General features: G+C 42.9%; 1 protein-coding gene and 1 pseudogene across 3 annotated transcripts in view; both read right to left on the reverse strand.

Moving 5' to 3' along the window:
• Positions 1 to 26961, reverse strand: part of LOC126088407 (discoidin domain-containing receptor 2-like) — an 883025-nt gene that overhangs the window by 142896 nt on the left and 713168 nt on the right. The gene's annotated exons all lie outside the window — the stretch shown is intronic.
• Positions 24960 to 25077, reverse strand: LOC126102475 (5S ribosomal RNA; annotated as a pseudogene).

Genomic DNA, 26961 nt, shown 5'->3' on the forward strand with positions numbered 1-26961 from the left:
TCCGCACTTCATCGCTACCTCAGAGATGCTCTGTCCCATCGCTCGTGCGCCGATTATATCACCACGTTCAGACTCACTTAAATCTTGATAACCTGCCATTGTAGCAGCAGTAACCGATCTAACAACTGCACCAGACACTATTCTTTTACATAGGCATTCCCGATCACAGCGCCGTATTCTGACTGTTTACATATCTCTGTATTTGAATACGCATACCTACACCAGTTTCTTTGGCTCTTCAGTGTCTATCAAATGAATTAACAAACGACGGAGCTGATCCACCGTAGTTCACAAAATAGATCAGAACATTGTTGCAGAAACAACGAAAAAAGCATGCCAAATTTAAACGAACGCAAAATCCCCAAGATTGGCAACATTTTACAGAAGCTCGAAATTAAGCGCAGACTTCAACGTGAGATGATTATAACAGTTCCCTTGACGAAACTTGTCAGAAAATTCAAACATATTCTGGTCGCACATAAAGCATGCTAGCGTCAAGCCGCAATCAGTGCCTTCTCTGAGCGATACCAATGGAAATACTATCGATGGTTCAAATGGCTCTGAGCACTATGGGACTTCTAAGGTCATCAGTCCCCCAGAACTTAGAACTACTTAAACCTAACTAACCTAAGGACATCACACACATCCATGCCCGAGGCAGGATTCGAACCTGCGACCGTAGCGGTCACGCGGTTCCAGACTGTAGCGAAATACTATCGATGACAGTGCTGCTAAAGAAGAGTTACTAAACACAGCCTTCTGAAATTCCTTCACCAAACAAGACGAAGTGAATATTCCAGAATTCGAATCAAGAACAGCTGCCAACATGAGAAATTTATAAGTAGATATCTTCGGAGTAGTGAAGCATCTTAAATCACTTAACAAAAGCAAGACTTCCGGTCCAGATTGTATGCCAATTAGGTTCCTTTCAGAGTATGCTGATGCCATAGCTCCATACTTTACAATCTTATACAACCACTCGCTCGACGGAAGATCCGTACCCAATGACTGGAAAGTTGCACAGGTCAGGCCAATCTTCAAGAAAGGCTATTAGACTAATCAATAAATTACAGGCACATATCATTAACGTCGATATGCAGCAGGATTTTGGGACATTATGAATTACCTCGAAGAGAAAGGTCTCTTGACACATAGTCAACACGGATTTAGAAAACATCGTTCTTTAGTCACATGAAGTGCGGGGTGCTATCGACACGGGATTTCAAATTTATTCTGTATTTCTAGATTTCCAGAAGGCTTTTGACTCCGTACCTCACAAGCAGTTAGTAATCAGATTGCGTGCTTTTGGAATATCGTCTCAGTTTCGTGATTGGATTCATGATTTCCTGTCAGAGAGGTCACAGTTCGCAGTAACTGACGAAAACTCATCGAACAAAACAGAAGTGATTTCAGAATTTCACAAGGTAGTGTTATAGGCCCTCTGCTGTTCCTCATCTATACAAGCGATTTAGGAGGCAATCCTAGCATCTCTCTCAGATTGTTTGCAGATGATGCTGTCGTTTATCGTCCAGTATAGTTATCAGAAGCTCAAAACCAATTGCAAAACGATTAAGGTACGATATCTGTATGGTGCGAATATTGGCAACTGACCCTAAATAATGAGAAATGTGAGGTTATCCACCTGAGTGCTACAAGGAATACTAAACTTCGGTTACACTATAAATCAATCAAATCTAAAGACCACAAATTCGATTAAATTCCCAGGAATTACGATAACGAAATACTTAAATTACAAATAGCATATAGAAAATGTTGTGGGGAAGGCGAAACAGAGACTATGTTTCATTGGCAGAACACTTAGAAGATCTACTAAAGAGACTGCCTACACTAATCTTGTCCGTAATCTTTTGGAGTACTGCAGCACTGTGTGAGATACTTACCAGCTAGGATTAACAGAGTACATCGAGAAAGTTCAAAGAGCAGCAGAACGTTTTGTACTATCGAGAAATAGGGAAGAGAGTGTCACTGACATGATACAGGATTTGGGGTGGACATCATTTAAATAAAGGCGTTTCTCGGTGGTACGACCTTCTCACGCAATTTCAGTCACCAACTTTCTCCTCCGAATGCGAAAATATTTTGTCAACGCTGGTCTACACAGGGAGAAACGATTTCATAATGAAAAAAGGGAAATCAGAGCTCGCTCCTAAAGATATAGGTATTCCTTCTTTCCGAGCGCTTTTCGAGCGTGTGAAGTTAGTGTGAAAGTTGTTTGATGAGCCCTCCGCCAGGCACTGAAGTGTGATTTGCAGACTAGATGTAGAAGTATAACGGTAAAGATGTCGATACAGTTAGTATGTGTCATATCTTGGGTCTACTCATCTCTGCCGGACCGTAGCCCATAGGTGATGTTGGGGGGGGGGGGGGGAATTGTTGTTGTTGTTATTGCGGTCTTCAGTCCTGAGACTGGTTTGATGCAGCTCTCCATGCTACTCTATCCTGTGCAAGCTGCTTCATCTCACAGTACCTAATGCAGCCTACATCCTTCTGAATCTGCTTAGTGTAATCACCTCTTGGTCTCCCTCTAGGATTTTTACCCTCCACGCTGCCCTCCAGTACTAAATTGGTGACCCCTTGATGCCTCAGAACATGTCCTACCAACCGATCCCTTCTTCTAGTCAAGTTGTGCCACAAACTCCTCTTCTCCCCAATTCTATTCAATACCTCCACATTAGTTATGTGATCTACCCATCTAATCTTCAGCATTCTTCTGTAGCACCACATTTCGAAAGCTTCTATTCTCTTCTTGTCTAAAATATTTATCGTCCACGTTTCACTTCCATTCATGGCGGGGGGGGGGGGGGGGGGGGGGGGGAAGTAGTGTCATCCAAATATAGGGGCGTTTGGCGCCTGCCGACTTGACCCACGGCAGTTGATATGAGGGAGGCAGCAGAGTGAGTCGCAGGCGAGCGCGGTGTGCACAATCACGCATCGGGGCTGGAAAGCGGTCTCAAACATTCATAACTGTTGATTCACGTTAGTTTTGTACAAACTGGGACAACATATAGTATTTTGCGGCGACCGGACTGAATCAGAAAAGCAATGACTAATGCGACATCGTGTGAATTCTAATGTGCTGTCAATGAACTTTAGACGTTTGCTATGAACTTATATATGTCTGTCTCTGTAGCCGAGTGGTTAGCAAATCTGAGTCTCGTGCGGGCGTCCTGTGTTCAATTTCCGGTACTGCCAGAGATTGTTCTTTGGTGGGAGGAATGGAATGTGGTGCACTCAGGCTCGTGATGCCAACTGATGTGCTATTTGAATGAGACGTAACGGTTCCGAGATCTCAAAAGTTGACAACAGCCGGGAGAGCGGTGTGCTGACCTCATGTCTTTCCTTACTACATCTGCATGACGCCGTGTGGCGATGGATGACATGACGGCTGGTCGACAAAGAGTGGTCTACAGCGCCTGGTCACAGAGTCTAGATTGATTTAGTTTTATAGTATAGTACAGTGCCTAGTACAAACTCTTCTGATTTCAAGTCACCTTTTACATTTTTTTAAATGTGTTACTGACTTACTTATGCGGAGTTATGTAAGAGTTTGATAGGACACGTATCACTTAGGGACACGGTTAGGAACATTATTACCGTGATACGTGTGTCTTGGGAGTGAAGCTATCTACCAGTGCCGTCAAAATCAAGATCTGATGCCAAGTCAATATGACAACAAACTAAAGAGGCCAATATTAAAGAACCAACATTAATCTAAAACCGGCACGGAGCGTTACACACGGCTTCCTACGACAGGACTGAAACGCCATATCTTCAAATGCAACTACTATGGATGAGGAGCGATCTTGGAAACAACCATTGCAAAAAAACAAAAATAATTCATAGCTGAATTACTATGGGTGAAAAACGGAACTAAAAGCAATGGTCGTGCATACATCTAGGGAATAAACGAAGAAGAAAGAAAGAAGAGAGAAGATGACGATGGACTACATGATGAACACACAGTGAAGAATGAGAAATAACATGACCGCACGTAGCAGTCACTATTAGCAGAAAAAGAGAACTGTGTCTGTTGGAAGTGCTATAAGCGTGTAATTAGAGTCGCTGGTAGGCGATTATGTATTTGGAATAGCTGCAGTAGGCGATAATAGTGCCATCATTGCTTGTTACTATCAGTTTAATAAGTCACAGCTGCAAAATACTAACGCGAATTCATTACAGAAGGATGGAAAAACTGGTAGAAGCCGACCTCGGGGAAGATCAGTTTGGATTTCGTAGAAATGTTGGAACACGTGAGGCAATACTGACCCTACGACTTATCTTAGAAGAAAGATTAAGGAAAGGCAAACCTACGTTACTAGCATTTGTAGACTTAGAGAAAGTTTTTGACAATGTTGATTGGAATACTCTCTTTTAAATTCTGAAGGTGGCAGGGGTAAAATACAGGGAGCGAAAGGCTATTTACAATTTGTACAGAAAGCAGATGGCAGTTATAAGAATCGAGGGGTATGAAAGGGAAGCAGTGGTTGGGAAGGGAGTGAGACAGGGTTGTAGCCTATCCCCGATGTTATTCAGTCTGTATATTGAGCAAGCAGTAAAGGAAACAAAAGAAAAGTTCGGAGTAGGTATTAAAATCCATGGAGAAGGAAAAAAATAACTTTGACGTTCGCCGATGACATTGTAATTCTGTCAGAGACAGCAAAGGACTTGGAAGAGCAGTTGAAGGGAATGGACAGTGTCTTGAAATGAGGGTATAAGATGAACATCAACAAAAGCAATCCCGGGTTCGATTCCCGTCGGGGTCAGGGATTTTCTCTGCCTCGTGATGACTGGGTGTTGTGTGATGTCCTTAGGTTAGTTAGGTTTAAGTGGTTCTAAGTTCTAGGGGACTGATGACCATAGATGTTAAGTCCCATAGTGCTCAGAGCCATTTGAACCATTTTTTGAACAAAAGCAAAACGAGGATAATGGAATGTAGTCGAATTAAGTCGGGTGATGCTGAGGGAATTAGATTAGGAAATGAGACACTTAAAGTAGTAAAGGAGTTCTGCTATTTGGGGAGCAAAATAACTAATGATGGTCGAAGCAGAGAGGATATAAAATGTAGACTGGCAATGGCATGGAAAGCGTTTCTGAAGAAGAAAAATTTGTTAACTTCGATTAAATACCAGGAAGTCGTTTCTGAAAGTATTTGTATGGAGTGTAGCTATGTATGGAAGTGAAACATAGACGATAAATAGTTTAGACAAGAAGAGAATAGCAACTTTCGAAATGTGGTGCTACAGAAGAATGCTGATGATTAAATGGGTAGATCACATAACTAATGAGCAGGTATTGAATAGAATTGGGGAGAAGGGGAGTTTGTGGCACAACTTGACTAGAAGAAGGGATCGGTTGGTAGGACATGTTCTGAGGCATCAAGGGATCACCAATTTAGTACTGGAGGGCAGCGTGGAGGGTAAAAATCGTACAGGGAGACCAAGAGATGAATACACTAAGCAGATTCAGAAGGATGTAGGCTGCAGTAGGTACTGGGAGATGAAGAGGCTTGCACAGGATAGAGTAGCATTGAGAGCTGCATCAAAGCAGTCTCAGGACTGAAGATCACAACAACAACAACATTGGTTGTGAAGAAATTTAGTGTAATAAATATATATAATAAGTTACGTTTATTGCGTAATATCTCAGTTCATCTTGGTAGCTGCGCGGCCAGGGCTGCGGATTGCTAAGCGACGGGGCCCGGCTGGATCGGAGATTTTAACCTCTACGGGACTGGGTGTCGTGTTGTCCTTACGTTCGCATCGTCATAACTGACATGCAGCTGTTGTTATGCCTCAATGGGCACGTCACGAAAGCCAACAAATTGAACCAAAAAAAATCTCGGACAAGTGTTTGTGAGCACAGGACAGTAAATAGAAACCTTTAATACTGATAAATGAAATTAAAGATGAGAACATGTCAGATTGGGAGAAGCATCAAATGGGCAATTTAAGTAAAACGGAATTTCAACTAGCAGACAGAACCCGGGACTCAAGCGCGGGAAACGTGAACGCACGGCAAATTGTAAGACAGGAAGAATGAGGGGAAAGTCAAGATGACAGCGAGGTCGAGGGTACAGAACCGCCAAAGACAGGATTAGGAAATAATTTGGCTTCACTAAACATGAGGGCACCAATCAATTTATCAACTGAAGAAAGATTCGACAGGCATGCAATTGATACAAGCTAACCGCCAATGCTGTGAAAATCAAAATTTCGATGCCAAACCAATACGACAGAAAACTACAGAAGCCACTATTCAAGAACCAACGTTAATGTAAACCTTACGTGGGGCTTTACAAAGAAAGGCAATGTGGAGTGTTGTGGGAGCCATCCTTGTCTTGCGTAATGTATTGTAAAACCATTCTTGAGGGTCTTTACGTGGGCCACGATAACATATCCCGAAAATGTTGTACGGCAGCATTGCAGCTACACGGATTGCAGCCATGTACTACGACATTACCCGCCATCATTTCCGATAATGTTTACGGCAATAGATTTCCGGGTCACGGAGGCACACTAATGTCACAAAACGGTCAAACGCGAGCTGGTGGAAGTGCGTGCGGTTCTACTGCTTTTACATCACAAAAGGAACAAAGAATTAAGACGAGAAATGAGGCTTTGTGGGTGGCTTCTTTTTTAAGTAAGCGGTATGAACAGATAGAGAAAGTGTATGAGGATATTGAAAGGGTAAGGCAGTATGTAAAGGGGGACGAAAATCTAATAGTCATGGGCGACTGGAATGCAGTTGTAGGGGAAGGAGTAGAAGGAAAGGTTACAGGAGAATATGGGCTTGGGACAAGGAATGAAAGAGGAGAAAGACTAATTGAGTTCTGTAACACGTTTCAGCTGGTAATAGCGAATACCCTGTTCAAGAATCACAAGAGGAGGAGGTATACTTGGAAAAGGCCGGGAGATACGGGAAGATTTCAATTAGATTACATCATGGTCAGACAGAGATTCCGAAATCAGATACTGGATTGTAAGGCGTACCCAGGAGCAGATATAGACTCAGATCACAATATAGTAGTGATGAAGAGTAGGCTGAAGTTCAAGACATTAGTCAGGAAGAATCAATACGCAAAGAAGTGGGATACTGAAGTACTAAGGAATGACGAGATACGTTTGAGGTTCTCTAACGATATAGGTACAGCAATAAGGAATAGCGCAGTAGGCAGTACAGTTGAAGAGGAATGGACATCTCTAAAAAGGGCCATCACAGTAGTTGGGAAGGAAAACATAGGTACAAAGAAGGTAGCTGCGAAGAAACCATGGGTAACAGAAGAAATACTTCAGTTGATTGATGAAAGGAAGAAGTACAAACATGTTCCGGGAAAATCAGGAATACAGAAATACAAGTCGCTGAGGAATGAAATAAATAGGAAGTGCAGGGAAGCTAAGACGAAATGGCTTCAGGAAAAATGTGAAGACATCGAAAAAGATATGATTGTCGGAAGGACAGACTCAGCATACAGGAAAGTCAAAACAACCTTTGGTGACATTAAAAGCAACGGTGGTAACATTAAGAGTGCAACGGGAATTCCACTGTTAAATGCAGAGGAGAGAGCAGATAGGTGGAAAGAATACATTGAAAACCTCTATGAGGGTCTGCAACACTTTTTTCCTCGATAAATTTCGGTGGAAAAAACACGTAATTTCTTGTGGGACATAGTGAAATATTCCCGCTTCTGCCCCTATAGTTTCATGAAGTTCCCATAGGTCGCGGCCCTGCACGTAGTCTTCAAAATACTGTCTGTACGGTGGTGCGTTTCAAGCAGAGAGCTGTCATTAAGTTTCTTTTGGTGGAAAATCAGACCATCGCAAACGTTCATAGGCGTTTCGTGTCGTGCTGTGATATGCAAATGATTAGCTTTTCAGACATTCACACATGGTTAGCGCCGCGCCGGTGGCGACACCTACAACGTGCTGACATGAGGAAAGTTTCCAACCGATTTCTCATATACAAACTGCAGTTGACCGGCGTTGCCTGGTGAAACGTTGTTGCGAAGCCTCATGTAAGGAGGAGAAATGTGTACCATCAAGTTTCCGACTTTGATAATGGTCGGATTGCGATTTATCGTATTGCGACATTGCTGCTCGTGTTGGTCGAGATCCAATGACTGTTAGCAGAATATGGAATCGGTGGGTTCAAGAGGGTAATACGGAACGCCGTGCTGGATCCCAACGGCCTCGTATCACTAGCAGTTGAGATGAGAGGCATCTTATCCGCATGGCTGTAACGGATCGTGCAGCCACGTCTCGATCCCTGAGTCAACAGATGGGGACGTTAGAAAGACAACAACCAACTGCACGAACAGTTCGACGACGTTTGCAGCAGCATGGACTATCAGCTAGGAGACCATGGCTGCGGTTAGCCTTGACGCTGCATCACAGAGAGGAGCGCCTGCGATTGTGTACTCAACGACGAACCTGGGTGCACGAATGGCGAAAAGTCATTTTTTCGGATGAATCCAGGTTTTGTTTACAGCATCATGATGGTCGCATTCGTGTTTGGCGTCATCGCGGTGAACGCGCATTGGAAGCGTGTATTTGTCATCGCAATACTGGCGTATCACTCGGCATGATGGTATGGGGTGCCATTGGTTACGCGTCTCGGTCACTTCTTGTTCGCATTGACGGCACTTTGAGCAGTGGACGTTACATTTCAGATGTGTTACGATCCGTGGCTCTACCCTTCATTCGATCCCTGCGAAACCCTACATTTCAGCAGGATAATGCACGACCGCATATTGCAGGTCCTGTACGGGCCTTTCTGGATACAGAAAATGTTCGATTTCTGCCCTGGCCAGCACATTCTCCAGATCTCTCACCAATTGAAAACGTCTGGTCAATGGTGGCCGAGCAACTGGCCCGTCACAATACGCCAGTCACTACTCTTGATGAACTGTGGTATTGTGTTGAAGCTGCATGGGCAGCTGTACCTGTACACGCCATCCAAGCTCTGTTTGACTCAATGCCCAGGCGTATCAAGGCCGTTATTACGGCCAGAGGTGGTTGTTCTGGGTACTGGTTTCTCAGGATCTATGCACCAAAATTGGGTGAAAATGTAATCTCATGTCAGTTCTAGTACAATACATTTCTCCAATGAATACCCGTTTATCATCTGCATTTCTTCTTGGTGTAGCAATTTTAATGGCCAATAGTGTACATTGTGTTTGTACCTCATCGTAATAAGATGCTATACATGTGTTCCGTACGTAGCACGTTAGAGCTATTCTCGTAGTACGATGGTGCGCGAAGCTCTTGGCGGTGCCTAAGGCATGCGGATCAATAGAACAAAACCAACAGCACGGCACAGCAGGGCACACGCTCGTTTACCCGGAGGCACGCTGCCACGGCGGATAAATCAGGTTCCGCAGAGTATCGAGTTTGTTTCGGGCGCGCGCGCGCGGGCGCTTTCGCCTTGCTTGCTTCGTTCGCCAGGTCTCGGTTTGCCAGGGCGAGATTTCGCTCTGTATTTGATGCACGTAATCTGGTAAGTGGGTGGGGAGGACGTGGCGCGCGGCCGCCGACCGGAAGGGAGGAAGGAAGGAATACAGATTAAAGGCCCGCAACGGCATGCCGTGGCTAAATGTACAGAGCCGAGTTGGGCGGGGAGGGCACAAGGCGCTCAGGCGTCGCGACGACCGCCGCCGGGAAGGATATTTAAATCAACCGGCTCACTTTTCTGACAACTTTTATAAATACGATAAGGCACCGGCACCGCTGGCGAATTTCCGTTACATTCTTCTTTTCTGAAGCGCGGGTATTAAATTAAAACAAATCTCGGTGGCGTAGCGGGGAATGAGGAACGACGGCTGCTCGGAACGTGAAATGGAAAGCGAGATCGAAAGCGAGACAGATTTTAAATGTCAGGGAGGGAGATATGCAAAACACCGCTATAGCGCCAGTAGATAAAAAAGAAACGGGTCGGTACAGGAAATATGCAGAACGTATCGTTTGCATATTTCGTTCGCCTTGTTCTTGAGCCAATTTCATTTTCGGCTGATGGTATTGCATGTCTCACTTGTTCGGAAGAGCAGGAATAAGATCTCAGGTATTCTGTCTGGAATTTCATAAGGAAGAACATATTTACACAGTCATAAAATCAGACCAATTGTTCGCGAAAAATGTAACTAAGAACACATTAGGTACTTTGTTAATAGATGGGGGAACTATTAATGGTTCACTCTAATAGTGAGTAGACTGTCGGCGCGGTGGCTGACGGGAGTAGCTTGGATGGCTTACGACTTTGAACTGATACTCACTCTCTTCCGGTCACTACAGCTTTTAATCTGTATGCAAGAAGTATCTTTATTGAAACTATCAATAAAGTTAAACCTTTTAGAATATTTCAGTGACATTTAACATTGCGTTATACATTTTATTTCATTTACACATACGCAGCCGTACTGAGCACAACATCGTCTGCTAACTAAGGTTGACTAGATTTACTGTGCTGTAAAAGCAAGAAGGGTCAGAGGACAGATGCACGTAATTACTGGCCTATATCATTGACTTCAGTCTGTTGTGGAATTATGGAACACGTTTTATGCTCAAGAATTGTGACGTTTCTGGAGAACGAAGATCTCCTCTATTAAAACCAACATGGATTCCGCAAACAGAGATCTTGAGAAACTCAGCTCTCTCTGTTCCTCTATGAGATCCATAGCGCTATACACAACGGTGCATAGATTGATGTTGTGTACTTGACTTCAGGAAAAGAGTCGTTGTGCATCATGGAGAGGTTTATTACTGAAATTTCGAGAGAACGTTTTTCAGGAAGAGCCGAGCAACATATTACTCCCTCATACAATGATCACGACGAGAAAATTCGAGAAATTAGAGCAAATACAGAAGCTTACCGACAATCAAAATTCGTGAGTGGAACAGGGTAGGGGGAATCAGTTAGTGGTATCAGAAGTACCCTCCGCCACACACCATTAGGTGTATCGTGGAGTATGATGTAGATTTAGATGCTCACATCTTGGCTGGATTACCTCAGTTTATTTACCAGCCATATCTCATTTACGTGGTCATCCAATACCAGCCTACTAAAAAGCAAATTGTTGAGTATAAATTACGAGCAACATCCACGCATGGGCATGTAACAAGATCATAATTCTTCTGGTATGATACCTTACCGAGTGCAGAAGCTACCACTTCGACCAGAGATATCTCTCCAGCGTAACCAGCGACTGCCACATAGCTTCCTGCGAGATGCTTTATCCTTGTCGGTACTAGCTATTTTCGTCGCTAGTGACCTAGTAGCGTCGATTCCTAGGCCGTCATAAAGTTGGGGCACTTTCATTTGAAACACTAGATTCAACAAACTTGGAAATTCATACCTGTCAGAATTGGCTAACAGGCAGACTTAAATAGGCTCACCATACAAAATATTGGCCGCCCCCTTTAAAAGACCAAACTGGTCGCTTTGGAGACCTGTTGCTGATGCAGAACTGGAACCAGCTGGCCATATGACCCTACATCGCTGACGTAAGTCGTGGCAGTGAAGTGACCCATATATCAGTTGAATAGAATCGGTGCAGTCAGAAGAGTCGACATGAAGACAATGCAGAATGGCGTAAAGTAGCTATCGTGTTAGGACGTGCTCATGAATGAAGTTGCCCAATTTAGTGGTCTACCAATGCAGACTATCCAACTTGTCTACAAGAAATGGTGTACGACTCGCAGACATTTAACGGAGGTGGTAAAAATGTCCTAACCGACAGGGGCCGGATCCGACTGTAAAGTCTTGTCAATGACAATCGGTTTCAAACACGACACGAAAAGCTCCTGACGGTGAACGCAAGACAATCTCAATCAGTCCCCGAGCGTACATTCTTAAGAGGCCTGCTTGGAATGGGCATGTGCAGCCGGTCTCTCGGGAAAGTCCACTGTTAACAGCGGCGCACATACTGCAGTGTCCGCCCCCGGTGGCCGAGTGGGCGCCGGCACGCTAGCTCAGCGTGTTCGGTCAGAGGGTTAGCTGCCCTCTGTAGTAAAAAAAAACTGAGTTAATGGATCAACGACGAATTGTAACGAGTGTCTTGCGACGTCCGCCCCGAGCAGATACAACGAACAGAAACGAACAAAATGAGATAAAAAAAATAGTGGTCAGCGCGACGGACTGTCAATCCTAAGGGCCCAGGTTCGATTCCCGGCTGGGTCGGAGATTTTGCCGCTCAGGAACTGGGTGTTGTGTTGTCCTAATCATCATCATTTCATCCTCATCGACGCGCAAGTCGTCGAAGTGGCGTCAAATCGAAAGACTTGCACCAGGCGAGCGGTCTACCCGACGGGAGGCGCTCGTCACACGCCATAATAATAATGACTGGAGTCCTCGATGGGCCAAACAGCACAGAAACTGTACAGCAGCTGACTGGACGCTTGTAATGTGGTTCAACGCGTAATGACATTGCGATTTTTGTCTCGTTTGAAGCGACGAAATGTCTGGGCAATTAAAAAGGGTCTGTGACAAGGATGCAGTCTTCTTCCCCTCCTATTCAATCTGTAAATTGAAGAAGCAATGAAAGATAGGTTGAGGAGTGGGATTAACATTCAGGTTGAAAGAATGTCAGTGACGAGATCCGCTGATGACATTGCTTTTCCTGGGTGAAAGAGGAATGAAAAGTATAATGAACACACTGTGTGGACTAAGAGTAAATCGAAGAAAGATGGAAGTGATGAGCAAAAGCAGAAATCCGAGTAGCAATAAACTTAACACAAAAATTGGCGACCGCAATGTAGACGACGCGAAGGAGTTCTGCTGCCTTGGAAACAAAATAAGACATGACAGATGAATCAAAGAAGACATGCAAAGCAGACTAGCAGAAGAAAGAGGGTATTCCTGGCCAAAAATATTCTGCTTGAATCATTCATGTTCAAATATGTGTGAATTCCTAAGGGACCAAACTGCTGAGGTCATCGGTCCCTACACTTATACACTACTTAAACTAACTTATGCTAAGAACAACACACACACACCCATGCCCGAGGGAGGACTCGAACCTCCGGCGGGAGGGTCCGTGCAACCCGCGACACGGCACCTCTAACCGCGCGGTCACTCCGCGCGGCGGTATCATTCATCGGTCTTATTTTGGGGAAGAAATTTCGGAATATGTAAATTTTGAGCACAATATCGTTTGGGAGTAAATAAAGGCCTGTGGGAGAAGCCGAAAAGAGGACACTGTAAGCGTTTTAAATGTGGTGCTGCAAAAGGATGTTGAAAATTAATTGGACGGATAAGATAAGAAATGAGGGGGTTCTCCGCAGAATCGAGAAGGAGAGGAACATATGGAAAACATTTACAAGAAGAAGTTAAAGGATGATAGGGCACGCACTAAGACATCGAAGAATAACTTCTATGGTACTTGAGGGGCCTTTAGAGGGTAAAAATGTTAGGGAACGTAGAGACTGAAATATATTATACAACAACTGAGAAAACTAGGTGCAAGTGACACATGGACATCAAGAGACTGGCACAGCAGAAGAATTTGTTGCAGGCCGCATCAAAGCAATCAGACGACTAATGAAGAAGAACATTGGAAATCACGAAAGATATAAATCTGGAACATTGGACGGGCCTTACCCCAGTCCTCCTTAATGCGGTAAAGTGGTTGACATAACGTTGAATGTGGGTCGTAAAATATTATTGAGACTTGGGTAATGGATTAAACTTCAAATGAGGATGTTAACAAATGAGCTCGATACTGAGGTACTCTTTAAAAGTAATATTTATGGTGTTCCGTAGGGAACCACTTTGAAAACAGTAACATCTGAGGCCATACTGTTGCATACCATGTGTTTCTTTAGATCTAAATTATCTGAGGGTTGCTACATCCCAACTTATATAACAATCAGTCCGTTCACATGGATTTTATACTTGAGTAACCATGTCATGTGATAGGAGCTTTCATAAGCAGCGTTGCATCATTACTGTTACGACGAGCTATCGACGGCCAACTGATGTAATGTATACGATGCATCTGCAAATGACAGCTGTCTCCAGCTAAGCTTGCAACTCCATCGTGTCTCTTTATTAATAAGCTGACAGTAAACACAGATTACCTACAGGAGAGTTATGATTTCTTCAGACTTTGCCTATAGGCTTTTCAGAGCAATGTTAGTCTGGAGTCTATATGTGGAAAATACACATCTCTGCCTGATGGAGCTGTTTATAATTTACTCTAGCAGGAGTTCGTTTCCTGTGCTTCTGAGCTGCAAGTGCTCGACTATGTAACCACCCTCATTCTGCCACAGAAACAAATGAAAATATTATATCTGTATACAACAGTAACTTAGCTCTCCTTTCAAGTGATGTACTACTTTAATATCACAGTTTTGTTTTACATTTTAAATTTGCCCTTATTTACATCTCTTTTCTTCCCCTTCAGTGTCATGTTCAGTTTTTATTATAGTCATTATAATTTTTAGCAAGTGACATGGTCGCTCTTGCTGTGATACAGAACAAATTGATACGTAAAACAAAAAGGCTTATGCCAATTGCTATGGGAAATGCAAGCCTAGAAAAAACTAGACACAGTTTCTCAGAATATTTATTTTAATGTTAATTCCTACAAAAATATTCTACTTGCATAACTGGTGGACCAGAGACACTAAAAAGAACATTGCTGGGAAAAGATGGCTGAAATAGAAACAAAAAGTTGATGGTAAATCGCAAGCAATGTGCAGAAGTCAAGTTCTAATGAAAATGTGGAAGGTCATAGCAAATCAAAAGTTGATATCTACAGAATAAAGGAGAGTAAAAACGTATTGTGGTACTTCAATGAAAACAAATCAACAATAACTTTCGGGAAAGTTTCAGAGAAAAGAAAGAGACATCATCCTAATTTCGGTCTACCGTTGCTGCATTCCCTTTAAAGGGAGCTAATGGAATACCATACATAGGAAGGTTTATAAGAAGTAGCACATGTCCAAGTCAACCGACTATGTGTGGGTAACTCTCCGTCGAGGAAGCCCTGTTTAGCCTGCAAAGCTATACAGATCTATTTTGATACAAGAAAGAAACTAAAACTTATTATCATCATCCATTTAACTTTGGCATAACAGACGCTTTAAGATGAGACAGAGTCTACATGTTGATTGGTATAATGTTAGATGAATGCTCAAACCTTCACATCTTGTCACGAAGGAATGTTAAATGAACTAGAAAAATGATATCTTTAACGCAGTTTTAATTTTTATACTGGTCGTTTAGTTGCTGGTTTTATCCCACGAAGTGGCACCGCTCAGCCTCATTTGATTCGTCTCATGAAAAAAATATTGTCAATAACATAAAACATTTTGCTCATGGAGTTTCAAGTCAACCTATTGCTACAAAGTTCAGTATGTTTGTGATGCTCTCAGAAGATATCTTTATGTTCACAGTTCTGCACTGAAGACTCAAGAGAGGCTATGCAAAAGGAATGGCAGTCAGTTCCCAGACCGCATATTAGCAGTAGTAGGGTAGTGGCGGTATCACCCCAATTTTGATATCAAACTGATATGCCAATTAATTAAATTGATTAATTAATTTTCCCCCAACCAGGCTCACCCCCAACCCTGGATGACGTCATGTGTTTTTCTCAGCCTGCATGTGGGGCCCAGACCCCCTTCCCACTGTCCCCTACCTTCGCATTGTGGTGGGAAATATGAATTTTGGCAGGACTTTCGAATTTTGATGGTAATTTCTTTGGCCCAGGACTGTCCTGACGCCCCACGCACCACCCAGGAATTGGTGGGAAATTAAAAATGGCGGACCCTTTCTGGGACTTGAATCCTGTTCCTTCTGGATGGAAAGCCCTATTGCAGGAGAGGAAGGTTAGCTCAGTGTCAAGGGCTACTCGGTCAAGGGGGGCGGTTAATTAGGGGGGAGGGGGTTTGGGGGAATGGAATATCGCTTAACAAAAGGAGAGTTGGGGTCCTCCACCGACAAATTGGTAAAATTTGGTTTTGCTTAAAGTAGTTTTTGGTAACCGTTTTATAGTTCAGGGTAAAAAATGTGTATTAATAAATAGTAAGATGCGCATTTTAAGTTAAATGATATTTATTGATTTAGATACTAAGCTATTTGTTGCTTTTGTTCTTTTGTTAAAATGTGTTTGAAATACATTGCAACCTATATTGCTACATAATTATAAAAAAATGATTAAATATCTTGGAGTGATATATTCACTGATTTCTGAAGTCAATTTATCCAGTGTAATATGATACTCTATTGGAAGGGGCTGTAGTCCCTGTAGCCCCACCCTTGCCACTGCTCCTGGTCAGCGTACTTTATTTGTTTGGGTTGGGAAACTGGTGTAAAGATCAGTCCCAATTATATAATAAATCATCGAGATTGGGTCTAATTATACAAAAGGACTGCATAAAATCGCAATACAGCTCAAAAATTGACGATAACATACGAGTGGTGTTACCCAGTTGGGAAAAAGTTTCACAGTACCACTCAAAACTAGTGACAGACACACTCAAAACTCTACCCTTCACCTACAAGCTGGAGGGAAAATGCTGGGGTGTAAGGTATTACCTTCATTCTTGTTGGCAGGAAATATGTTCAACTGACAAAATGCTCATATTGGACAGAGAGGAGTTTAATAAGTGTATTACCTGTCAGCATACAGCTGAGGACAATATTTATCGTTGTTTGATGTTGCAGTTCGCTACAGATGCCTGCTCAAAAATCACGCTGCAACCCAGGTAATTGAAGTCAATGCACACTACGACAACTGATGGAAAAAATGCATCACTGTTCTAATAACACTTCGAAATTGTCATGAAAAAACAAGCACTCTTAATGAATGGGTCATAATGAAACACATGTACTGGGGAAAATCGTCATCCCAAAAGACTGCAGAGGGGGCGGTAGTTGAATGTGTGTTCTCCTCGATGGCGCTCACAAACTTCCGAAATTCTTCTTGCATTCTCTCAGCCCTCTCCTCCCTCCATCCCTCCCTCCCTCCCTCCCTCCATCCATTCATCCATCCACCTGCGAGAGGGACACAGCCTTTTTCAAATGGCCAGCTGACCCGTAGAGTGCCTCGCGGCAAAAGCTGACGACAGTCGCTGACCACCTTGAGGCGACAGTCCCTCGGCAACACAAAAAGATATATAGTTAACTAGTACCCCAACCGTGGCCTGACAGATGTCTTACGATGTCCGCCCCGAGCAGATGCAACGATCAAAATCGAACAAAGTGAGATCTAAAAAGAGAAAAAAGAAAAAAAAAGAAAAGGGGGTAGCGTCTTTGCTTAGTAATCAAAACATCCCCAGTCCTGGGTTCGAAACCCACCACCAATTAAATTTTGATTATTAATCAGCATTGGCGGCAGAAGACTTCCAGCAAAGGAAGTCAACCTCATTCTGCCAACGGCCTTGTAAAAGGGTAGAGGAGCAGACAGAAGTTCAGGGCACCCTCTTGTCCTTGGGGTGGGAAACTGCCTATGAAGGCAGAAGAATCAGCAATGATCAACGGCATGAGGATGCAGTAGGCAATGGAAACCACTGCATTAAAGACACATAACGTGTATCCACAGGACATGTGACCTGTAATGTGTCGTCATGATCTCTGCATTGGCAAAAGATTCCGGAATAGTCTCCCATTCGAGTCGCTAGGAGGAGACAGCCAATGGGGAGCTGACCAATCATGAGAGAAAGATTGAATAGTCAACGAAAGGAGAATTTTCTATGAGACGGGAGGGGGGGGGGGTGAAATGTCAGGAGCTTGAATGTGGTAAGGAAGCTATAAAATTTAAAAAGGGGAATGCAAAGGCTCAATGTAGATGTAGTAGGGGTCAGTGAAGTGAAATGAAAAGAAGACAAGGATTTCTGGTCAGATAAGTATAGGGTACTATCAAAGGAAGCAGGAAATGGTATAAAGGGAGGAGGATTCATTATGAACAGAAACGTAAGGCAAAAAGTGCGTTCAGCGAACAGTTCAGTGATGGGGTTCTTCGTATCAGAATCGATATCAAATCAACACCGAAAACGGTAGTTGAGGTATACATGGCACACCGCAATCTGAAGATGAACAGATAGAGAAAGTATAAGAGAATATTGAAAGGGTGATACAGTACATAAATGGAGATGAAAATGAAAATCTAATTATCTTGGGGGACTGGAACGCAGTTGTAGGGGAAGGAGTAGAAGAAAAGGTTACAGGAGAATATGGGCTTGGGACAAGGAATGAGAAAAGAAAAAGACTAATTGAGATCTGGAACATATTTCAGCTAGTAATAGCGAATACTCTGTTCATGAATCATAAGAGGAGCAGGTATATTTGGAAAAGACCGGGTGACACAGAAATATTTCAGCTACATTACATCATGATCAGACAGAGATTCCAAAATCAGATACTGGATTGTAAGGCGCACTCAGGAGCAGATATAGACTCACATCACAATAAAGTAGTGATGGAGAGTAGGCTGAAGTTCAAGAGATTTGTTAGGAAGTATCAATACGCAAAGAAGTGGGATAAGGAAGTGCTAATGGATGACGAGACATGCTTGAAGTTCTCTAAGGCTATAGATACAGCAATAAGGAATAACTCAGTAGGCAGTACAGTTGAAAAGGAATGGACATCTCTAAAAAGTGCAATCAGGGCATTTGGAAGGAAAAACGTAGGTACAAAGAAGGTAGCTGCGAAGAAACCATGAGTAACTAGAAGAAATACTTCAGCTGGTCAACGAAAGAAGGAAGCACAAAAAAGGTCTGGTAATTTCAGGAATACAGAAATACAAGTCGCTGAGAAATGAAAAAAATAGGAAGTGCAGGGAAGCTAAGATGAAATGGCTCCATGAAAAATGTGAAGAAATCGAAAAAGGGATGATTGTTGGAAGGACTCACTCAGCATTTACTAACAACATTCGGTAACATTAAAAGCAAGGGCATAAATATAAAGAGTGCAACGGGGATTCCACTGTTAAATGCAGAGGAGAGAGCAGATAAGTGGAAAGAGTATATTGAAGACCTCTGTGAGGGAGAAGATTTCTCTGATGGATAGAAGAAGAAACTGGAGTCAATTTAGAAGAGATATGGGATCCAATATCAGAATCAGAATTTAAGAGAGCTTTGGAGGACGTAAGATCAATAAGACAGAAGGGGTAAATAGCATTCCATCAGAATTTCTAAAATCATTGGGGGAACTGGTAACAAAATGATTCTTCACGTTGGTGAGAATGTATGAGTCTGGCAACATACCATGTGACTTTCGAAAAAGTATCATCCACACCATTCTGAAGACTGCAAGAGTTGACAAGTGTGAGAATTATCGCACAATCAGCTTAACAGCTCATGCATCCAAGTTATTAACAAGGATAATATACAGAAGAATGGAAAAGAAAACTGAGGATGTAGTAGGCTTTAGGAAAGGTAATAGCACCCGGGAGGCCATTCTGAGGTTGCGGTTGATAATGGAAGCAAGACTAAAGAAAAATCAAGACACGCTCATAGGATTTGTCGACCAGGAAAAAGTGTTCAACCGTGTAAAATGATGCAAGATGTTCGAAATTCTGTGAAAAATAGAGATAAGCTATAGGGAGAGACGGGTAATATACAATATCTACAAGAGCCACGAGGGAATAAGAGTGGATGACCAAGAACAAAGTGTTCAGATTAAAAGGGCGTAAGACAGGGATGTATTCCTTTGCCCCTATCATTCAATCTGTACATCGAAGAAGCAATGATGGAAATAAAAGAAAGCTTCTGGAATGGAATTAAAATTCAAGGTGAAAGGGTATCAATGATATGATTTGCTGATGACATTGCTATCCTAAATGAAAGTGAAAAATTACATGATATGCTGAATGGAATAAACAATCTAATGAGTACAGATTATGGATTGAGAGTAAATCGAAGAAAGATGAAAGTAATGAGAAGTTGCAGAAATGAGAACAACAAGAAACTTAACATCAGGACTGATGGTCACGAAGTAGATGAAATTAAGGAATTCTGCTACCTAGGCAGCAAAATAACCAATGATGGCTGAGGCAAGGACATTAAAAACAGACTGGCACTGGCAAAAAGGGTATTCCTGGCCAAGAGAAGTCTATTAGTATCAAACATAGGCCGTAATTTAAGGAAGAATTTTCTGAGAATGTGAGTCAGGAGCACAGCATTGTATGATAGTGGAACATGGACTGTGGGAAAAATCAGTGGCTCCCATCACCCGTTCCTCCCGCTGGTGGATCCAACTTCAGACATAGAACTCATCTCCGGATGTAACGAGTGATGGATCAACCTTCTAACGCTATCCTACGCATGACGTACTGTGGAGCCGTCTCTGAATGACGCTCTACATATAACGCGGGGCGGATCCACTTTCAAATCCTATCCCAGATGTGGCATATTGTTGAACCGCATTCACACATTGCTCATGGTGGATCCACATTCGAACACTAACTAGGGTCTACACCAGGTCATGGGAATCATCTGTGACATATACAGGCATCCAGAAAATAGAGCAAACGCACTGCAGCTGTAGAATATTTGGTTGTCGGTGATTGGATGCATTCGAGAACACTGTTATACTATGCCGTCCGATCAGAAAAATAGTACATTTGCACTAGGTGTTGACATTTGGACTATATTTACAAGCAATTTTAGAATACGTGGTAAGAAGTGACGTCATGATCCTATGGATATATATGACATAAAATCGATAAAATTACAAAAAATGACGAAAAATGCGTAGAAATTGAGGCAAAATACACAAAAATGCAGGGGGGGATTGAGAAGAATGTGTGGGTACGTGTATGTCTTCTGCTTGGTGCAGACAGTCCTTGTGCGTGGGAACGAGAATGCATCATCAAGAGGAATACAAGAAAAAGTTGACATGAAAGCACCTAGAACCAGGGAAACTGTCACTTTTTCGTCGACAGCGATAAGGCGGTTGGGATAGTATGTTTAACGTGGATGACCGTCAAATGTAGAATAAATAAATTTATATATATGTCGGGTCACAAACACAGATGTGAATCCAAAGTTATCAGCAACTGCCTTATAAATTTTTATAAATGTCCTTAGCTAAAGAACCGAGCGAGGTGGCGCAGTGGTTAGACACAGGACTCGCATTCGGGAGGACGACGGTTCAATCCCGCGTCCGGTTATCCTGATTTAGGTTTTCCGTGATTTCCCTAAATCGCTCCAGGCAAATGCCGGGATGGTTCCTTTCAAAGGGCACGGCCGACATCCTTTCCCGTCCTTCCCTAATCCGATGAGACCGATGACCTCGCTGTCTGGTCTCCTTCCCCAAAACAACCAACCAACCTTAGCTAAAGAGCGTTGTATTACCAGCTGGGGTGACTGCGATATACAACTGCAGAATGTATCACGTGTCTGACCGTGTGAAGGACTGTTTAAGTGTTTTAAACTTCAACAAACTTCATTTACAATGTGCTTCTCTGTGCTTTCCGCCAATCAAAGTCATGCGGTGTGAGCTAACAAAAACTTTACAAACAGTTGCTGTGTGGCCTTTTTCTTTAGCAACATTCTACTGTATGTCTATTGACATGATAGTGATACATGGAAGTTGACTGCTGTCTTTGATGTTTTCCTGGAGAAAAAGAGCCATCTGCCTCTAAACTGACATGGATTTGCGTTAAAGGATGATACAAGGTGAATGGATTGATGGGTTGAGAGGTGTTGTAGCGAGGTATGATTTATGGTAGACTGGCGATGCATACTAGGAAGAGGGAGACGTTGTTGCTTGCTATTTATCACGCATTTAATCTTTCTTTCCGTTGTTCTCTCGGGTTGTATCAGTTGTATGGTATATCCTGTGATCGGCTAGTACACACTTGCGTGTTCTGTGTGTGACTTGGAGCAGTATCTGCCTGCAATCATTAAGGGCAAATATCTCCATCCACAGGCATCAGAGGGCTTCCAACGCATGTGTAATGATGAAACATATCCATCAATGGAAAACCTGTTTCGGCGTCCTCACCTACACGAATGAAGATGTATGCGATGTATTCCATTTCTTGGACACATCTTGGACATAAATCGAGTCTTCAGTTTCATATAGGTACGAAGCGGCTGTTACTATACTTTTCATGTTCGTCCTATCCAAAATGCATTCAAGTGGATCATCGGGGAGGGGGCACGACTTTTTAGTACGTTGCTGTATAAGATGTGCAAATATTCTTGAAGAAAATCAGACAGCACATGGGTATGTCAGCAATATGACCATATACTGATCCTTTGCGTCATTCTATGAGAGTGAAACATGGACTGTGGGAAACATCAGTGGCTCCCATCTCCCGTTCCTCCTGCTGGTGGATCCAACTTCGGACACAGAACTCATCTACGGACATAACGTATGATGGATCAACCTTCTAATCCCATCCCAGACATGACGTGTAGTGGATCCGTCTCTGAACGTCGCTCGGGATATAACGCGTGGAAAAAATATGGGAAACGACATAAAATCATTAAAATACGAGGAAAACTATTATACTCATGAGGAATTGATGTGAGATAATTAAAAATTGAGGGAATTAGTATGAAATATCTAAAATCGCGAAAACCTAGTAAAATTATGGAAACTGACTGAGAAGACGTAAAATTAGAGACAAATATCATGAAAGGAATACTGAGCCAAATCAATAAAATTGCATGTTGTGGAGGAGGAGAGTAGACTGATGTTACATATACACACCTTAATAGTGGAGCGAAGAGGCATTCCAGAGAAGTGGTATCAAGGAGAAAAGGCAATAATTATTCTGCACATGAGCAATACCACCTAACATCAGGCCTTAACTTTTGTATGCAAGAGGAAAATTACCGGGGGCAGTGGTAAACTGCGGTAAGACAATTACATCTCCTCTGGCTACTGATCATGGTGTTTATTCCTTCGTATGCATCTTCGGCTGTCGACCATGATTTTGTAGGGCTGTGTAAGCATATCATAATTTATGAACCGTAACCGGGCTTGAAGGCATCATACGCCTCTGTAAATCTTTGTAGTGTTTGTGTTACAAAGAATCTATATTTTCTTTGTTGTGCAAGGTAGTAACTTTATACTTTACAGTTGGTCACCATAGTTTATCGTAGAGAAACTTGGAGGGAGAAAGTATTTCATTCGCCGTGATTACATTTTTTTACATTGGAATATTAACAGCGTTGTATTCCACACAGCTAACAGGTGAGAAGCCGCGCCGCTCTAGCAATACAGTGTGTTTTAACTGCTGAACCGTGTAGCGTTAGGAATGTAAGTGTGTATGTTCCACGATCATTTCTCTCTTGCCAATATCTTCCTGGTAATGACCACAGACACTAGAAAAATACCTCTAAATCGATAGCACAAATGATTTACGTAAAATGCTTCAAACTATATCTGCCTGGAGGTCCGTCATGCACAAAACACACGTTTCTTCTTCAGAAGCGTCTGTTATATCATCACAACACTCTCACATCTGCTATACACCGACAAGGGGTGCTAACCTCCTCGACATGCGCTCATGTGGAGGGATCTTGTACACTTGAATGGGCGCTGTGAGTCCGATTAGTGCAGAACAGTCTTCGCTGAACAGCAGTTATGGACTCAGTTTGCTCTGTTGCATAGTTTGCACAGAGTAACCTCCTACTTCTGGTAAGTTGCAAATTAAATTGGTGACATAGTTTAAGGGAGCGTTCGTCAAAGATAATGCGGGGAGGTCTCTCGATCTACAACCTTATCCTAAGAATGCGAGAATGCTTTGTGACACCCATCCACATAGGGAAATATAGGCAATTGTAATCGTAAATAACACACAATGATCCAAGTACTAGAAATATGTGGATCAGTATGGGACGCTGTTAGGTATACTTTGGTGTATATGTATGTTTGAGAATTAACAATGAATGGACGCACTGCACCATCATCTATCTACATTTGCAGTCTTGTATATAGCACTCGCAAGGTAGTGGAGGGGTGGTTTAGCGATGATACAGAAATTGGGAAGCACACTGCCGCCACATTAGTCGGTTTTGTAATTACAGAAAATCTTGTAATATTGCTAAAACTGGTCGCACCGTCAGTTGTGGTGCTTATTACAGTTAATCGACAACGCCTTTTCCACCCCATCCGCCCACTGGTATGCTGTTGATTACCACATGTTGATTGACTGACATCACTTCTTTGACATGGAGAGAGACTCTTATTGGGAGCAACACCCTTTTAGGAAAGTCTGCACTGAAATAGTGATAGCGTGCATGACTGCAGTATGACGAACCAATCGAAACGGGACACCTAGACATCTGCTACCACGTCACTGTGAATGATAACTTTAAACGTAGAGGTCATCAATCACCCTACGAAAGCGGTTTGGAAACGTCCCACAACTCTGTAAAACTCTACCAGTTTTCATATGTCATGATGTCTTCCACATTTTTTTTGTCCATAAGAAACACTGCCTCTGTCTTTTATTTCAATCACACGGTATGTATTGTGGAAGGAACAGCAGCTTAATTTACACCATGTGATGTCCAGTTTTCTGTGAGGGCCAATAGATCGAGACATATTAATACCCTCTCTTGCGATTCATAGTCTGTGGGATGTGGTCCTTCTACAGGACAGGTGGCGAAACTTTACACTGTGGAAGCGACTTTGATCACGAGCCACCTGCTCTAGTGAACCAATAACTGTATATTTAATAGGATTGCCACATTCGGCCAATGTTGGCATGCAGACTATATTCGTTTTCGATATATCAGAAGACATGGACGCGGTAATATCTTATCGAGTCCCTAACAGATGATGTTGCACTCCGTCTTCCGGCCACGAGTGGCCTATCGGGACCATCCAACCGCCGTGTCATCCTCAGGGGAGGATGCGGATAGGAGGGGCGTGGAGTCAGCACACCGCTCTCCCGGTCGTTATGATGGTATTCTTGACCGAAGCCACTACTTTTCGGTCGACAGGCTCCTCATTTGGCATCACGAGGCTGAGTGCACCCCGAAAAATGGCAACAGCGCATGGCAGCCCGGATGGTCACCCATCCAAGTGCCGACCACGTCCGACAGCGCTTAACTTCTGTGATCTCACGGGAACAGGTGTATCCACTGCGGCAAGGCCGTTGCCACAACAGATGATGTTGGCAGAGTTTTAACAGTTCGTAGTCTTTCTATGTTGGATGGTACAAAAAAAGGTGGGGGAGAATGTTTGGGTAACAGACATGAATGCATCCTGAGACACGCATATCTCCTTAAGATTTCAGTACTTGTATGTAGTTTGGTGGTGGTGGTGGTGGTGGTGGTGGTGGTGGTGTTAAGTTCCTATGGAACCAAAATGCTGAGGTCATCGGTCCCTAGGCTTACACACTACTTAATCCAACTTAAACTAACTTACACTTAGGGTAACACACACATCCATGCCTGAGATATAGTTTGGAGATGTTCCACAGTGTAGTAGCAAAATCTTCGTCCTTCTTCCATGCCGTGTATGATGTGGAGTCTTCCTAATTTTCCAACAAGGAACACCACTGAAACTGCTAGTACTACCTGCAACCTCGTGTTGCAGGGGAAAGCTTCGTTTGGCGCTGACCCTAAACACTGTACATGGTTGGTGGAGCTACGACAACATGTTCTCATTTCCACCGAGTGGTCAAAACACGGTCCTGTCGCATTAACTCAGCTCATCCTATTTCTTCACGGGATGCAGAAGGTCTTAGAGATAGCGCTCTCTGACGTCCGTTCAGGTCCGACTTAAATTGGGACAATCACAGGGAGAATGGGGCAGAGACTGAGGAGCAGTTATAAGATGCAGAGGGACTGTCTAAAAAACTGGAGTTTTTGCTGTACGGGTCCTTAGCAGATAGGTTCGAAAAAGGTGACTCGTATCGAGATATGAGAGTGGCACGAATATGATTCACCAGTTGCTATAATCATTAAAAGTTGTCTCTACAGCATCCAATGTAAGTGTATGGTTGAATGGACAGATTTGATTCCAAATCGCAGACAGCATTTCTACCAGAAAGCATAATGCTATCAGCGACTCCTGTGTGCCTGTAGGCTCAAGACCACTTTTTAACCAGGGTGACAGTCACATAGTTATTACGATTGTGTTTTTAATAGCGCGGTCCTCACACGAAATGTATGTCGCAGGGCGCCGTAGAACCCCTCTGTGGTAAGCTTCAAATGTTGGTTCTCAATAGTGCTCCTCGAAAAGAACTTCGTCTTCCCTCCATGGATACCCATTTAACCTACTTGGTAAGTATAATCCGAATGCTGTAAAAAAATACTCGCCATGCAAAGTGACTCTCATGATCAATTTAATAAATTAGCCTATCAACTTGATAACAATGACGTGCAGTCTGATGGGCAGAAGAGGTGTCTAGGGCACACGGAATGATTCTTGACAGACGTTTCTTTCTTTCTTTCTTTCTTTTTTATTTCGTTGTAGCGATATCCTTTAATGAAATTTCAGTCTCCCACCTACACAGAGTGAGACAGACTCTCACGATTTATTTGGTAAATGTTAGTATGATCGCACTGGTGGAACGGGACTTGTCACAGTGTACAAAACAGCTACGTTCTCTTGAATTGCAACTTGTTGTTGTCGGTCGAAAATTGATTGTGTTTTTTCCGACATGTGATCCAGTGGCGTTAGAGATTGTATTCTCTAATGATATTTCACGTGTCTGAAATATTTGTAATACATATGTGCATGACAGTTTATTTACAGACACACATTTGAACGAAAGAGACGCTCTCAGATCGTGGAATTTGTCCATCAAGCTGAATGCAATTGCACAACATAGATGTTTTTTCTTCAGAGTTGAAATTCTCGCTTTTTCTTTACTCCGATGTAGGTTTCGAAATAACGAAAGCATTCTGCAGTGATCGGTAGTTTTTGCATCAAAATAGTGGAAGTTTTTTTTTCCCGATTTTACGCAGGATCGACATGTCTTTGCTGATCATCTGTAACCGGCGGTAGTGCATTTCGTGGGATGTCACAAAATAATGA

Source organism: Schistocerca cancellata, chromosome 1, assembly GCF_023864275.1.
Source record: "Schistocerca cancellata isolate TAMUIC-IGC-003103 chromosome 1, iqSchCanc2.1, whole genome shotgun sequence".
Classification (NCBI taxonomy): domain Eukaryota; kingdom Metazoa; phylum Arthropoda; class Insecta; order Orthoptera; family Acrididae; genus Schistocerca; species Schistocerca cancellata.